Source organism: Pan troglodytes, chromosome 20 (assembly GCF_028858775.2).
Source record: "Pan troglodytes isolate AG18354 chromosome 20, NHGRI_mPanTro3-v2.0_pri, whole genome shotgun sequence".
In the NCBI taxonomy this organism is placed as follows: domain Eukaryota; kingdom Metazoa; phylum Chordata; class Mammalia; order Primates; family Hominidae; genus Pan; species Pan troglodytes.
Genome location: NC_072418.2, coordinates 33,309,115 through 33,323,293, shown reverse-complemented (window position 1 = coordinate 33,323,293; position 14,179 = coordinate 33,309,115). Strand labels below are relative to the sequence as shown.

At 52.1% G+C, this 14,179-nt stretch overlaps 1 protein-coding gene across 13 annotated transcripts in view; it reads right to left on the bottom strand.

The window, feature by feature from the left end:
• The window catches only part of ZNF536 (zinc finger protein 536), a 489,082-nt gene extending 480,604 nt beyond the window's left edge, over window positions 1-8,478 (bottom strand). For 4 of the 13 annotated variants that reach the window (XM_024351400.2, XM_016935598.3, XM_016935601.3 and 1 more), the window contains exon 1: window positions 7,504-8,243. The gene's annotated coding sequence lies outside the window, so the exon portion shown is untranslated. The other 9 variants (XM_054673451.2, XM_024351399.2, XM_054673452.1 and 6 more) reach the window with 4 other exon arrangements.
• Between the last annotated feature and the right edge of the window lie 5,701 nt (window positions 8,479-14,179).

Below are 14,179 nucleotides of genomic sequence, written 5' to 3'. Positions count from 1 at the left end.
AGAGCTGGGCCCCATGCCTTTGCTCAGAAACAATTCGTCCATGTGGAAGTTCTCTCCCCTCTCAGACCCCATGGGTCTTCCCCTGTTTAGTGCACAGTCCAACCCCCTGGACTTATAGGACACCGGGATATGTCTGTCTCCCCACCAGCTTGTGCAGTCCCCAAAGGTAGGACCACAGCTGACCTTCCACCCCGCTGAAGAGGCCCAAGACAAGGCCCGGCGCATAAAGTGTGGGAAATAAGCTTGATTCTCCCCAAGGGAGATATAGAAATGTCTGGAGACATTTTTGATTATCATAGCTGGGGGGTGCTACTGGCATCTAGTGGGGTAGAAGCTGGGGACGCTCCCAAACATCCTACAACGCACAGCACGGACTCCCACGAGTGCCCTGAGCTGGAGAAATGATGCCCAGGTTCATCTGTTAAGTTCCACCCAAGCCTCACTCTCATCTGAATCTTGTCTCTTAGGGAAAATAAACCCCACCTCGAGCAGGCTCAGAGCATGTGAAAAGCCAAGTGCTTGATGCTGCTTATGGTAGCAAAAACTCCACTGTAAGAGAAAGACCAGAGATCTACAGTGATTTTTAAAAGTGAAAGCTCATTATCCTAAGCGAATTAACGCAGGAACAGAAAACCAAATACAGCATGTTCTCTTGTATAAGTGGAAGCTAAAGATTGGGTACACATTAATATAAAGATGGCAACAATGGATACTGGGGGACACTAGAGGAGGGAGAAAGGCAGGGGCAGAAGGGCTGAGAAACTATTGGGTGCCATGCTCACTACCTGGGTGACGGGATGCATTGTACCCCAGACCTCAGCATCACACAATGTACCCATATAGCAAACCTGCACATGTACCCCCTGAAGCTAAAATAAAAGTTGAAAAATTATTTTTTAAAAATCAGAAGCTGAGAGGAGACTCTCAGGGAGCCAGCAGAACCAGCCACAGCAGCCCTTATCACCAGGCACAGTCAACAGGAGCCCGTTGATGGCATCAACTGGCCGGGGGAGGCCCCCACGCCCACCCTAGGTGGGCCAGATGGCTTCCCGCACAGCCCACCTTCCTGAGGGGGCTTCCATCCATGTTTGCCTTCTTTTGGGAAAAAAAAAAGTGAGGGGGATTTCAGAAAACTGGACTGTGTTTCCTAGCATCTCTATTCTGAAGATGCATTTTCTTTTGTATTTCCTGATTTCTTCATTTATTTCCACCCCCACCCCTCCAACACACATGTACATTACAAACTCACCAGTCTATCCTGGATAGTACAATTGTGGATGAAAAGGAAATCATCTCAGAACAAGTATTTCTAACAGGCAGCACCCTTCCCCAGCACACACAGACAGACAGACACACACACACACACATCACCACCACCACCATCACCAGCACAACCTAGGGGGCACTCCCTGGCTTAGCGCATTCTGACCACACACATTATCTGCTCACTCCTCTAAGGACGTTCAATGCCACCAAGGGGACCATCACGGCAGCCTGAAGAGTCTAGACCTGAACAACCAGTCCCTCTCCTTGGCAAAAGGCCTCCCTTCCAACAACTCCCGAGCAGGTACCACATGAAGCACACAGGTGAGCCCAACCAGGCAGACAGAGACCTCCCTCCCACTCCTCCCCATTGGCCCTGCTCCCTTCCCTCCAACTCCTCCACAGCCTCAGCCCAGACCCTGCCCTGGCACATTCTGGAGAAGGTGCCAGTGTGCACAGCAGGTGTGAGTTCAGAGGAAGCCCCTCCACTCACAAGGCCCCACTAGTAGCAATGCAAGCGAGTTTGTGCCCTGCTTTTAGATTCCAAAATCCAGCCTTCACAGCCTGAGAGATGCCACCTGACCACCCCTGTCCTTCCAGCCAAAATCTAAGGCCTCACTTGGAGATAGGCTGAGGCAGGGCTGAGCACTGGCCTGCCCTAGGTCCTGGCAGACAGGCCATGGAAGAGGCTTCTCTCCTTCATATGGACAAATGTTGACCTGCAGAAAACTCACTTGTTTTTAAATTTGCATCAAGTCTCACTTTAAATAATGTTGAGAACAAAATGCAAGCTGATATTTCAGCTTACTTAAAAGGCTTATTAAAAACACTAAATCCAAAGATGTTAAAAAGCTATAATTGTCCTCATTCAGCCTGGAAAAATAAATCTATTTGCTTTCTTCTTTTATGATACTCTTCTTATAAAAAAAAAAAAAAAGTTCATCTATATTCTCATGAGTATCATTGCTGTCTTTCTTCCCCCTCCATTCAAGGCACTTTAAAAACACCTGTGCCATTCACAGCCAACTTTTGAGCAAAAGGCAACCACATTTGGGGAAGGCTGTTTAATTCTGATTTCCTGATGCCAGAGATAAGCTTCTCTTGCTCAAAAGTAAGATGGAGTTCAGAGTTCACTTGAATGGGCTCGTGGAGCTGATGGAAATTTCTTTGGTTACCTAAGGCAAAGCAAACAAACCTAATCATTCAGCTCTTTGGGGTTCAGTGGGCAATGATTCCACATCTCAGCACTGCCTTCAGTACCCCATGGGCAACTGTGGGAAGTCGGGCGGCACCTCCTAGCTGCCTCTCTGTCCTCTCCCATAATGGGGGTTATTGGCCTCTGACTCGGACCAGAACAGCGTGACTGTCGCTCCCTGCCTGCCCTAAGTCTTCCGTGAAGACAGCCCGGCCAGCAGTTAAGTTGCTGAGTTGCGAAGATCTCCAGCCTGCTCAGAAGTTAACCACTCCAGGCACAGAACAAGATGGGCTTTCAGAGCTCTAGTCCAAAAGAATGCAAATTTATCGAAAGTGTTTTCTCCAGGTTCTCCATAATTACCATTTATGTCTCCAGGAACTGTTTCCCCAAACCCAGTTTAGGGTGAAAGCATTTTAGAGACTTTCCCTGCAGATGACATATGAGGTACTAACCTTTTTTCATATGCCCAGATGTTAAGTTCATTTTCATCACATTTATGTAAATTTCATTTGAACAGTAAATCAAAAGAAATCTTAAATCATTGTACACTATTTAAAAATCAACACTAAATCCGGCTGACTTGCAGTGATATTAACATGAAGACACAGTTAAGGGGCTGAAGGTAGGAGGCAAATCTTCCATGCAATGGTCTCGGAGTCCCTGCCGTTGGTCACATGCAAATATCTCTGCCTGGTCACAATCGCATTTAAGTTTGACCAGATTAAGGGTCTTCTGGAAATGAAAGTCTTAAAAGTTTTCTAAACTTTGGGAAAACGGGTCCCTCAGCCCAGGGGCCTGTCATCTACGTCAGTGTCTGGGACTGAGGCAGACAAAGTCCACAGGCAGAGGCCCAGTGCTGAGACTTCTGGCAGCTGGGTTTCTCCTCAGTGGGGGGAAAAGTTAATTCCTAGGGCTCGGCGGTTCTGCATTTGTCAGGGAGCAGGACGTCAGTGCTATCATTACCAAGCAAATCAGCCAGGCGGTTAATGGTGGAATCAGGAGACATTTGCACTCCGCTATCAGAATGACATCATAACTAAAGCAGCCTTCAGCCAGAAGCCCTGGGCTCTCCCCGAGCAGAGGCCAGAGGGCTGCAGGGGCGACCCCCTGCGACTCCCTGGACTGAAAGCTGAGCCCCCCCGCGCAGCAGCTTTCAGGGTGGTGGGCGCAGCCCCAGGCAAGTTCCCAGGCTGGCCGGCAAACAAGAACTAGGGTTCTAGTCTTCCCCCAAGCATATCGACTTTTCCCCTGGGTTCTGAACGCTGTAAATAATCATTATAATAATATTACATATTTTCAATAAAATTTGAGATACTGTGAAACCACTTTCCTTATCAGGCAAGGGTTGGTATTTTATAAATGCAGCTACATTTTCGCTATAGGATTGATGGCATTTCCAACAGAATTGTCAATCTCTCGGTGACCCTGTCTTTAGCAAAGAAGGTCTGCACTCTCCTTCAAGCAAAAGAAATAAATGATGCTGGGGGAAGGGGGACGAGCTAAGGAAAAAGCCCTTCCTGCTCTTGTTTTGGTTGCTTTTCTTTCTGTTTAAAAGCACAGCGCAAACACACACATACATACACGCACACGCAGACACAAACCTTAGAATAATGGGGGAAGCATTTGGCTACAGGCTTGCATTTACGGCGCGGCGCGACCAGCAGCCGGCCCCGCTCGCTCGCAGCTCTGCCCTCAGCGGCGGCCACTGGGACCGACTGCCCGCCCCCGACCCAGGCAAGATGCCCAACTGCGACCGCGCGCCCCCCAAGATCGCCTCCCGAGTCTCGCCACAGGTACACGTGTGGCCCAAACACTTCACCTGGCCCGAAAAGTCAGCAGACGGGGGAAAAAAAAAAAAGTTGTGCGAGCAGCCAGCCGGGCAGTCCCGGAGCCCGCGGAAGCCGTCCTCCCGCCGCCCAGCCGCCCAGCCGCCCGCACGCGAGGCCGGCCCGGGGCGGCGCGCAGCTCGCGGCACCTCGCTCCCGGCTTTGCGCGCTCACCCCGGGGCGCGCCGAGGCCACCGCAGGGCACTTACTTGGCACTTGCTTTTGAGTGTGCAGATCGTCGCGGTTTTCACTTGGGTTTTCAAACAAGTTTCAGGGAGAAAGAAGGAGGCAAAAAAAAAAAAAAAAAAAATCCAATTATGCAAATGGACTCCGGACTGGGAGGCGCGGGATGGATCTGACGCCGCTACTGTACGAGTTCTCGGAGCAGCCCCGGGCCGGGCAGATTTATGGGGGCGCGTCACGGCTACGCCAGGTCCCGCCGCCGGAGCATCTCGAAGTTAATTAAAGCGGTAATGTCCACTTTCCTGGCGACCCTCCGTGCGTGGGTTTACTATTTCACCATCAAACCCGACCCCGGCGGGGGCGGGGGCCCTGTCCCCACGCCTCTCCTTCCCTCTTCTGGCCGCCCCCCTCTTTTTCCTCTCTCCGTCTCTCACCCCTTTTTCCTCTCTTTCGTCTCTTTAAGTCGCCTGCCTTCCACTCAGTGAACAATGAACAAAGATGTGAGTGATGGGAAAAGATCGCCCCCCCTCCCAACCCCAGCAGAGAGCAAAGCCGGTCTTAAAGTAAAAATCCAGTTGCTAATATCAAACTGGGAAAGAAAACAGCGCGTTCCCAGTCTCACCACCCTTTCCACACACACACACGCACGCACACACACACGCACGCACGCACACCCCACCCCAAGTTCACCTAAGCCCTGGCTGGAGACTGGGGCGTCAAGGTCAGGGCGCGCGGGGCTGCCCAACTCGCCGGGGACACCAGGGTTGGGGGACAGCGCGTGCTCTGGTCAGGCGTGCTTCCCGCGCCCCTCCCCGCCGGTCCCCTCCGCCGGCCCCCTCCCCGCCTCTACACCGGCCGACCAGGCCCGGCGGCCCGCTCGGACTGCCCGGCCGCCGGATGCGCTCAGCAAACGCGGCCCCTGTCGGATTTCTGCTAAATTGCACAGCGGCGGCGGCGGCAGCGGCTGCCGGGAGAAGGCGCAGGAGGAACCGGAGGGCCGCACCGCGCGCTCGCTCACTCCGCCCCTCCCGCTCGCCCCTCGCCCCGGCCCCGCCGGCCGCCGGCTCCCACCCGCGCACACGACCCGGCCCCCAGGACGCACCGGGTGCCCGAGCCCCGCAGGCCGGGACACCTCGCAGCTGCCGTATTTTCTGCTAAAGTGAAAACGAAGGCGGCTGACAAATCACGTCTCCGGCGAGGCACCCGTTAGACATAACAATATCCGGCAAACAAAACCCGGCCGCCGCTGCCACCCGCGCGCGGGGCTGAGACCCCGCCCTGCTCTTTCTCGGCCCCCAGCCCCTGGCCACTGCGTCCTCAACTCCAACGCTCCCCGCCCCCCAACATTCCAATCCTCCACCTAACTCGGGAACGGTGGACATGTTCTCCAACAGGCACACAGTAGGAACCACTCACAATACAGAAGTGAAAAGGGGGGGACTTAACTTTCCACCTGTCCCCAAAGAAAGCCCTGCCGGAGTTCACTCCGCAGAGTGAAGAGTGAGCAACACAGGTCTCTCTCTGCCCAGCCCCTTTTCTTTCTTTTTCCCTAACTTCCCCGCGTTTCGACCTTCCTCCACTTCACATACATCCGTCTATATGGAGATATCTATATTTTAAATTATTTGCAAAACTGCAACAGATGGGCGCGTCGAGATCTGGACACTTTCCTACTCATCAAAGGAAAGCTCTCCCCCAACCCCAACTTTTTTTTTTTTTTGCCTAAAATACACCCCGAGTCTCGCCTACGACTGTTTTCCTCAATTCATCTTCGAAAAATAATGTCTTGAAGCAAACAGAAAAAGGCTTATCAGCAAAGATCATTCGTACCCCAGTCATGCATCTGCGCTGGGGGGACGGGAGGCGTCCCCCCAGATTGCACTCTTCCCAGACGCCGCGCAAGCCCTGCCTCTCCTCTGCCTTCCAGAGCCCCCACGCCCGCACTTCCTCGCTCTGATTGGCCTCATTTCTCCAGCCTGGGACTGGCCGGCTCTTTTCCCTCCATAACCTGTTACTTATTTATTTATTTATTTCCTCTTTGGCCCCCGGCTGGGCCCCCAGGCCGAGGCCCGGCTGGGGCAGGTGCTGCGGGCGCCGCCTGCGCTTGCAGGCGCCACGGCCTTTCCTGGGGTCGCGGGTTCGGACCCTGGCACCTCAGCCCTGAAACCAACTCTCCGGCCTCAGCCTGGCCAGGCTCCCGGGGCACAGGAGGCCGATGCAATCACAAAATGGCAGGTCTCAGCGGCTCTCGGCGCCCGCAAGTTTGACACATTGTAAGCATCAGCTAACTTTAATTGAAAAAAAAAAAAGGTTGCAAATTACCCTCTCTCCACGGGCGGAGGGGCCGGAACCCCGCAGTGAGCGCGGACCAGAGAAAGAGCGCAAGGCGAACCCCCGTCCCAGGCAGAGGAGAAAATGGGGAAAGTCACTTGAGCAGAAGTTTCCGCGGCTCCAGCCTCCCCCCTCCCCTTTTTACTCCCCCCACCCCCCAGACCCTCTTGAAAGTTTCCCGGGGCCTGAGAGTGGCTCGCGGGCCGCTCGCGGGTGGGGGGCGCCGGCCGGGTCCCCGGAGCTGGACGCGGGGTCCCGATCGCGCGCCGGGCGCCAGGCCTCGGGACTCCTTTTCAAAGTAACGGTCCCGGGACCGCGGGCGGGGAGGCGGCGGCCCAGGCGCAGGTCCCGCTCGCCGCCGAAGTTCCCTAGCGCCATACGATGCCCGGCCGCAGCAGCCGGCTCGGTTTTCCTCTTCTTTCCCCCCACCCCCCACCCGCTGACAGCTTCTCTCGCCAACGTCACAGCCACGGATATTTAATTAGACCGTATTTTTTAATCGCGATGGGGCGAGAAGGAACCGGGCGGCAGGCCTCGCCGAGATGGGGAGGGGGAGGGGACGGGGGGCCGCGCCAAGAGTCCAAACTCACTTTGCCACCTCCCGGACGCCGAAGCTGCCCCCCCACCCGCCGCCGCCCCCCCGCGCCGCGCCCCCCGCACCGCGCCGCGCCCCGCGATCCCCCCCCCCACCTTTGTTTTCCTTACCTTAAACATTGAAACGCGGGCGTCGGGAGCAAACTCGGGCACGTAAACGGAGCGTTGTAAAAGATTGTGTTCAATGAATAATGAAACATGCCCACACGATTGACTTGATCATTTTCCGGGGCTGAGGGGGGACGGGCGCCCTGCTCGCGCGCCTCACTCGCCCACTCGGCAGAGCCCTGCGAACTGTTCCCAGCCCAGCCGGGGCAGGGCGGGCTCGATTTTCATCAGCCTCTTTTCAGAATCGCCCCGTTCATTGATACTCATCACCCAGCCCCAGCAGACATCCCCATCCCCGGCTCGGCCTCCCCCTATCTGGTAGGTGAAATGCATTGTACCATTAAAAACGCTCTCCATTGTCGCCCTGGCATAATTCACAGCAACTAGATAGGTCTTGCGGCATTTAGCTTTGATGAGCCAGAGACTGAACCCTTGATATAATAATCTACAAAGAATGGTGTGTGATCGTCCATTTTTTCTCTCTGTCTAGCAACTAAGAAACCATTTAACACAGCGCAGCTTGGTTCTGACCTTGAGCTCATGTAAACACACTTATTAAAATCTATCTTTTCTCCAAGAGCTACATTCTGATTGTCAGACTCGTTACTGAGACATATATCAGCCCCTTCCTTGTCACTACTTTGCATTCCTGCCTTTGACTAAAGAATTTTTTATCCAGCCGAGAAGGAGAGAGAGACTGCCACGGAGAGAGAGGAGAGAGAGACGGAGAAGGGGCGAGGAAAAAGCGTAATTCTTACCTGCTCCTGAAACTATTTAAAGTCTGTTTCTTTTCTGGGAGGAAAAAAAAAAAAAAAAAAACTCCCGGGTGAATCTCGGTGGACAGCGGGACGCGAAGAATCAGTCACAGCCCGGGCGTTTAAGGGAGTCATCAGCGATCAAATGACGTTGATCCGCGCTGTAACCTTGTGGCGTATTTAATGTAAATAAGGCAGTTATGTTGCCAATCGCCGCGATACAAACGCGGAGAGGTCCTCAGCCTCGCCTCCCGCGCCTGCCATTAGAGGCGACTTTATTTACAGACACTATTTAGGAGATCATGATAATTCTAAAACAGTACTAGTGCCAAATGATTATGAAAATATGATTTTAATTAATCACGTAGTAGGCAAGGAAATTAGCATACGGTAATTAAACTTCGAGAAAAACGTCACGCAGGTTCTCTGCCTTATGGGTGTAGAATAATCATCATGCGATGGGCTCCAGGACTTAATTATCAAACAAAATAACTTTTTTAAGGCAACTTTGCAAGGCGGGTCCTCTGGGCAAACGTTTCGGTAAATAATATAAGCAGAAGTAACAAGGTGGGGGTGTGAGTGGGGCATGAGGTTGGTTTTCTGGGAAGCTAGGAGGGGGGAAGAAGGAGGAAAAAGCTGGATAATGCAATTATGGATTCTCTGTCCTAGAGTTGACAAAAGCTGGTGCCTCAAAAAGCCTCTTTGTTATGGGATTATATAATGATCCTGGTGTCATTATGGGAAAAAAAGATTCAGTAATAATAATAATAAAAGAAGTATCCAGATACACCAATGAGGGGCTTGTTTTAAAGAAAAGCCTCGCATGTGACACTGGGCATGTTAATAGCAAAGAGACAGGATCCAAAAGAGTTGACAAAAAAAAAAAAAAAAGGATACAGGGAGGGAGAGCGAAGTGGGGGGGAGAGAAAGAGAGAGAGAGGCCTGTGTTGCGCATGATTAAGAAGTGATGGAGACAGATTGATTATTCAAAACGCCAAGCCACAGGGGCACTTAAAACATTGATTCAGGTAAGACTTGCTCCAGCCTGCCCGAACTGAGCTCCCCCAAGATGACTGGCGGGTTTTAAACCAGGGCATCACAAGACATCAAAAGCAAAGATACAGAAAAGGCATGCCACAGCCTCCCCATCACCACCCCTCTCCAGCTGAAGGAGTCATTCGGTGGCAAGCAACCAGTCCAAAAGTGAGGGGAGAGACACAGAAAACTTTGCGCGGGGAGGAGCGCTGGGTTAGCGTGCCGGCGTTGCAGACGGAGGCGACGCAGCTGCCTTGGGCGCTGGGCCTGGGCCCTCACCGCCGGTGGTCCTCTCCCCAGGCGCGCCGTCGGCGGGCACCGGGCCTTGCCGCTGCCAGCATCCTCGGACCCTGCCCTGAGAACCCAGCGCTCCTTGCTGCTGCTCTCTCTCCCTCTCTCTCTCTTCTCTCTCTCTCTCTCGCCAGGAGTGCACTGGAGGAGTGAGGAAAGAATCACTTTCCTCCAACAAGCTAGTTCCAGGAGATTCTTAAAATCCGCTCAAATCTCTGCAGTGGTGTTTTTAAAAAATTCTCTGCCTACCCAAAAAAGTTTAGGAATTCAGCCCACATTTTCCAATCTGATGTGTCTGAAATTCTCTTTGAACAAATACCAAAATACAAGGGGTTTTTTTTTTCTTGTATAGAAATTAGCATCGCAATCACACGAATGATATCACTATCTCTATGGGAATGATAGCCTGAGCGGTGGGGTGTTCTTTATTCCAATTCTTCGTGGATCAACTGATTATACTCCGTCGTCTTTTGAACCTGTTATTGTAAGTCAAGTGATTCTTTATAAGTGACAGCGCAGACAAAGAGGCGAGCAGGGCCGAGCAGGTCGAAAGGAAGTGGCCATATGGACTTGGAGAAAAGGCACTTTCTCCCCTACAGAATGGGGGTCGCCTTTTAACCCTCGAGCCGCCGGCCTCGCCTGGGCCGTGGGAGGCACGGAGCCCGGCGCGCGTCCCGGCGTCGTTCTGGGGTCCCTGGCGGTGTCTGGCCGGTCTGGGCCGGGCCCATGGCCTCCAGGCCCGGGGAGCCCCTTCCAGGCCTGGAGGCCCAAGGCTTCTGCGGCCTCGGAGCCTGTGCGTCTCGGGAGGGCCGCGCTCCCGGTGGCCCGGGGTGCTTCGGCTGGGGCGCGCTGCCGCGCGGGGGCTGCCACGGCTTTGCGTGGCCGGGCGGGGTGGGAGCCACCGGGCAGAGACAGCGCGCTCACGGGAGGCCAAGCCCCGCCTGAGCCCCGCAGACGGCCGGGCAGGGGGCTCTCCGGCTCCCCCTGTCGGCGCGGACGCCCTCTGCATGCCTCCAGGACCTGAGCAAGCTGAGTGGGGGTCCCCGGGTAGACCTCCCGGCGCGGCCCTTGTTGGGAGTGGGAGGTGGAGGGTTCCAGAAAATGGACAGAGGCCCCTTATCCTCCAGATGCCGAAACTTGACGCCTACCTGCGTCTCATTAAAGCATAAAAGTTCCCCACTGGCTCCCCACCCACCAGCCCCACCCCACCAGGGGTGTTTTGTGGCCGCTTTCATAATTTGTGGCTCTCCTATGCTTTTCCCCGTGTCCAGGATTTCTCGGCGTCCCCATCTTCCTCCCCTGTGTCTGGCCTTTCTCTGCTCTTCCTTTTCAAACTCTCGAGTATTTCTCGCTGCCCCTGCCACGCCTGGCCAGGGCTGGAACCCCTTGGATTTTCGGCAGAGGCTCCCATGGGCCCACCCACTCCCCTGCCCAAGAGTCCTGCACTCTTCAGTACTCGAAGCTGTCTCTATGGGCAGCCCCTCCCCACCCAGGGGACGTTGACCCGGGCCTTCCACTCCTGCGGAATCCTCAAGGCCACTCCCGCCATTTAATTTCTTGAAACTGATGAAAGTTACTGGGAACTTGGGATGATGAGTTAGATGGGTGGTGGCTGTGGGTAAAAATCAAGGTGGTGAAATGAGTTCTTTGGTGACTCCTGGACCAGCTCAAAAGCAAGGCTGGGAGGCGCTGCACCAGGCTGGAGCCCATCAGCTCCTTATAAGAAGCGTTCAATCACTCAAAGTGCCTACTTTGAAAGTGATACTGATCACACCAATAGGTTTGTTCTGACCTCTGTCATTCGCGCCTCAAACATGGCAGTGATTCATAAAATGTTATCAAACCATTACTTTGGAGTTGCACTCGTGGTCACAGCACTACTCATTTTGTTTGTTTGTTTGTATATTGCTATTCTTTTCCCTTCACTCTCTTCTGCTCCTTATAATCCTGCCTCCTTCATAGTACACCAGGTCTTCTTATAATATTGTTTCCTTCAACATTGTTTCCTTATAATGTAATGAGAAAAAAACATGGATTCCAGCCAGGGCCACTATCTGTGCCGACTGTGCAGGTTCTTCCCAGGTCTGCGTGGGTTGTCTCTGGGTACTCACGTTTCCTCCCATGCCCCAAAGACATGCACGGTAGGTGAATAGCCATGTCTGCATGGTGCCAACCCGAGCGAGTGTAGGTATATGGATGAGTGTTCCCTGCAATGAGATGGCATCCTGTCCAGGGCTGGTTCCTGCCCTGCACCCTGAGTTGCTGAGACAGGCTCCAGCCCCTTGAGATGGTAAACTGGAATCATCAGGCTGGAACATGAAACAATGAATGAATATAAATTATTGTCAAATAAAATACATAAAATATATGATAATCATACTAATGTATGCCAAGAAACAGTACAGTACAAAAGGGCTCATAGTTGTGCACTTTCGACTGCACATATTTTGAGTCCACCATATTTGTGATTTTTTGTTTTTCAACTTGGTGGTGGTGAGAGGTACTCCTTACAATTTTCACTTTGCAAACATGTATTCTTTGACTTAACCCATTACTACTATGACCACCCTCACTAATTGATCAAAAATTGGGGTAAGTAATGATCTTACTTGTTTTATGAATTGCTCTTAAATGTATGTATAGCTCATATTTATTTCAATGTTTAGACATGTAGAAGCGTGCTGAAGCTTTGTGACCAGAGACATGCTGTAGGAACTTAACTCCTGTTTGTATCAATCAATCTATGGTAAAACTAGTTTCATTATACATCACTTGCTTAAAGTCAGTTTCCAAGAATCCATCAACAATATTAAGTGAGGACTTGCTGTATAGACAGATTTAAAAGCAGCAGGGAGGGTACCCAAGAGGGCTACATTGGCTCCAGGATGGAAGGGTGGACCAGGACACTTGTGAATCAAGAGGCCAAGTTCCCTCTCCTCTGGAACCTCAGTTTTTCCATCTGTATAAAGATGACCTCCAACATCTGTAATACCCCTTTGATCACTCACAGTCAGTGGTTTTAGCAAAATGATACCCCTAATCCCCAGGTTATGACTCCCTTCTTCAAGCAGAAGAAAGACGCTAGGTCTGCAAAGGGCCCATGTGTTAGGTGGGGAGTTGGTCTGCATGGCCACAGGGTCCCAGGTGGCCTCCCATGGAGAACCCTGCTTTTCCATCTCAGGGGAGTAGGCGACCATCCTTTACTGGGAGGAAGGCTACCTGGCTTCAGCAAGGAGTTGTCCTGCACTAGGAAAAAAGGTTTTCTATGCTGCAGGGGTCATTTGTCTCTCCACCAAGGCCAAGGTGCAGACTTTTCTGTCATGAACAATGCAGTATGAATGACCCTTCAAAGACTCCCTGAGAGCATGGTTCAGAAGGGTGCCCTTAGAGGTGGAGGTGATTCCTGAATAAGAAGAAATTGGGGAAGCATCTGATCTGTTTGGCTATTCTGCCATGACCTGTTGGTCCCAGACCCAGGGTGTTGCTGCCCCACAAGCTCAAGAAAAGGTTGTACACCTCTTCCGGTTTTTCCAAGAGAGGGAAGAAGTCAGCATAGTGATTCCTGTTGTCCTGGCGGAACATGTCCCTTCCTCCTGCAACAGCTTCACCTTCCCTTCCGCCTTGTGGGCATCTGGGTGAGGGTCCTGCCCCGGATCCCAGGCAATCAGTGCATCACATCTCTCTGGACTCTGTGGTTCAGTAATAGGTATATGGCCTAAGTTGGTCCAATCAGAGTGAATCTTGGACTTTTTTTTTTTTTTTGCTAGGTGCTAGTGGAGAGGCTAAACTGCTGGAGAACTGTAGTTTCCATCCCAGCACCAAAAGAACAGAGTTCCGAGTTTTCAGGGGCCACCAAGAGGAGCCAGAGAAGGGTGCCAACACAGTCCATGGCAGGATGGAGATGGAGAAATGGTGCTGCTTGCCTTGTATGAGCCCTGAATCCAGCCACACTTGAAGCCAGCTCCACCCCAGCACCTTTCTGTTTTGTAAGTGGATAAACTTCCTTTAACTTAATTTAGTTTACTTTGGGTTTTCTGCTATTTGCCACAGAATGAGATCTGATAATAGTTAGCACCTGACAAGAACAAAGAACACCTGGGCCAGGGACCAGAGCGCTCAAAAACAAGGCTGGAACAAGGGGTAGAAAAGCAAAGCATGGTCCCTGGTGCTCTTTCCAGTGAATGGGCAAAGAACTTACCAGAATTCTCTTAAAGCTACAGGTGCACCTTGCTTTGCATAATAGCTCTGTGCCAGAAGAGATGCTTATAAACTAAATTTTTGTAAATTGAACCTGATTGCACTGGAAGAGCTGGTTATTTAAGGCATCTCAACAGACAATGTCATTTGTAAAATGAATGGGCATGTCCTAAAATAACAAATTAACAGTAATTTATTTATAATCCTAATCTTCCTACATCAGGCTTTATTGTAAAGCAGGACCAATGTGGATGTCTTCTTGGTGTCTTTGTATGAGTTAGTCAAATGCAAAAAAAAATGTGCTGAGCGGCTGGGCACGGTGTCTCACGCCTGTAATCCTAGCACTTTGGGAGGCCGAGGCGGGCAGATCATGAGATCAGGAGTTTGAGACCAGCCTGACC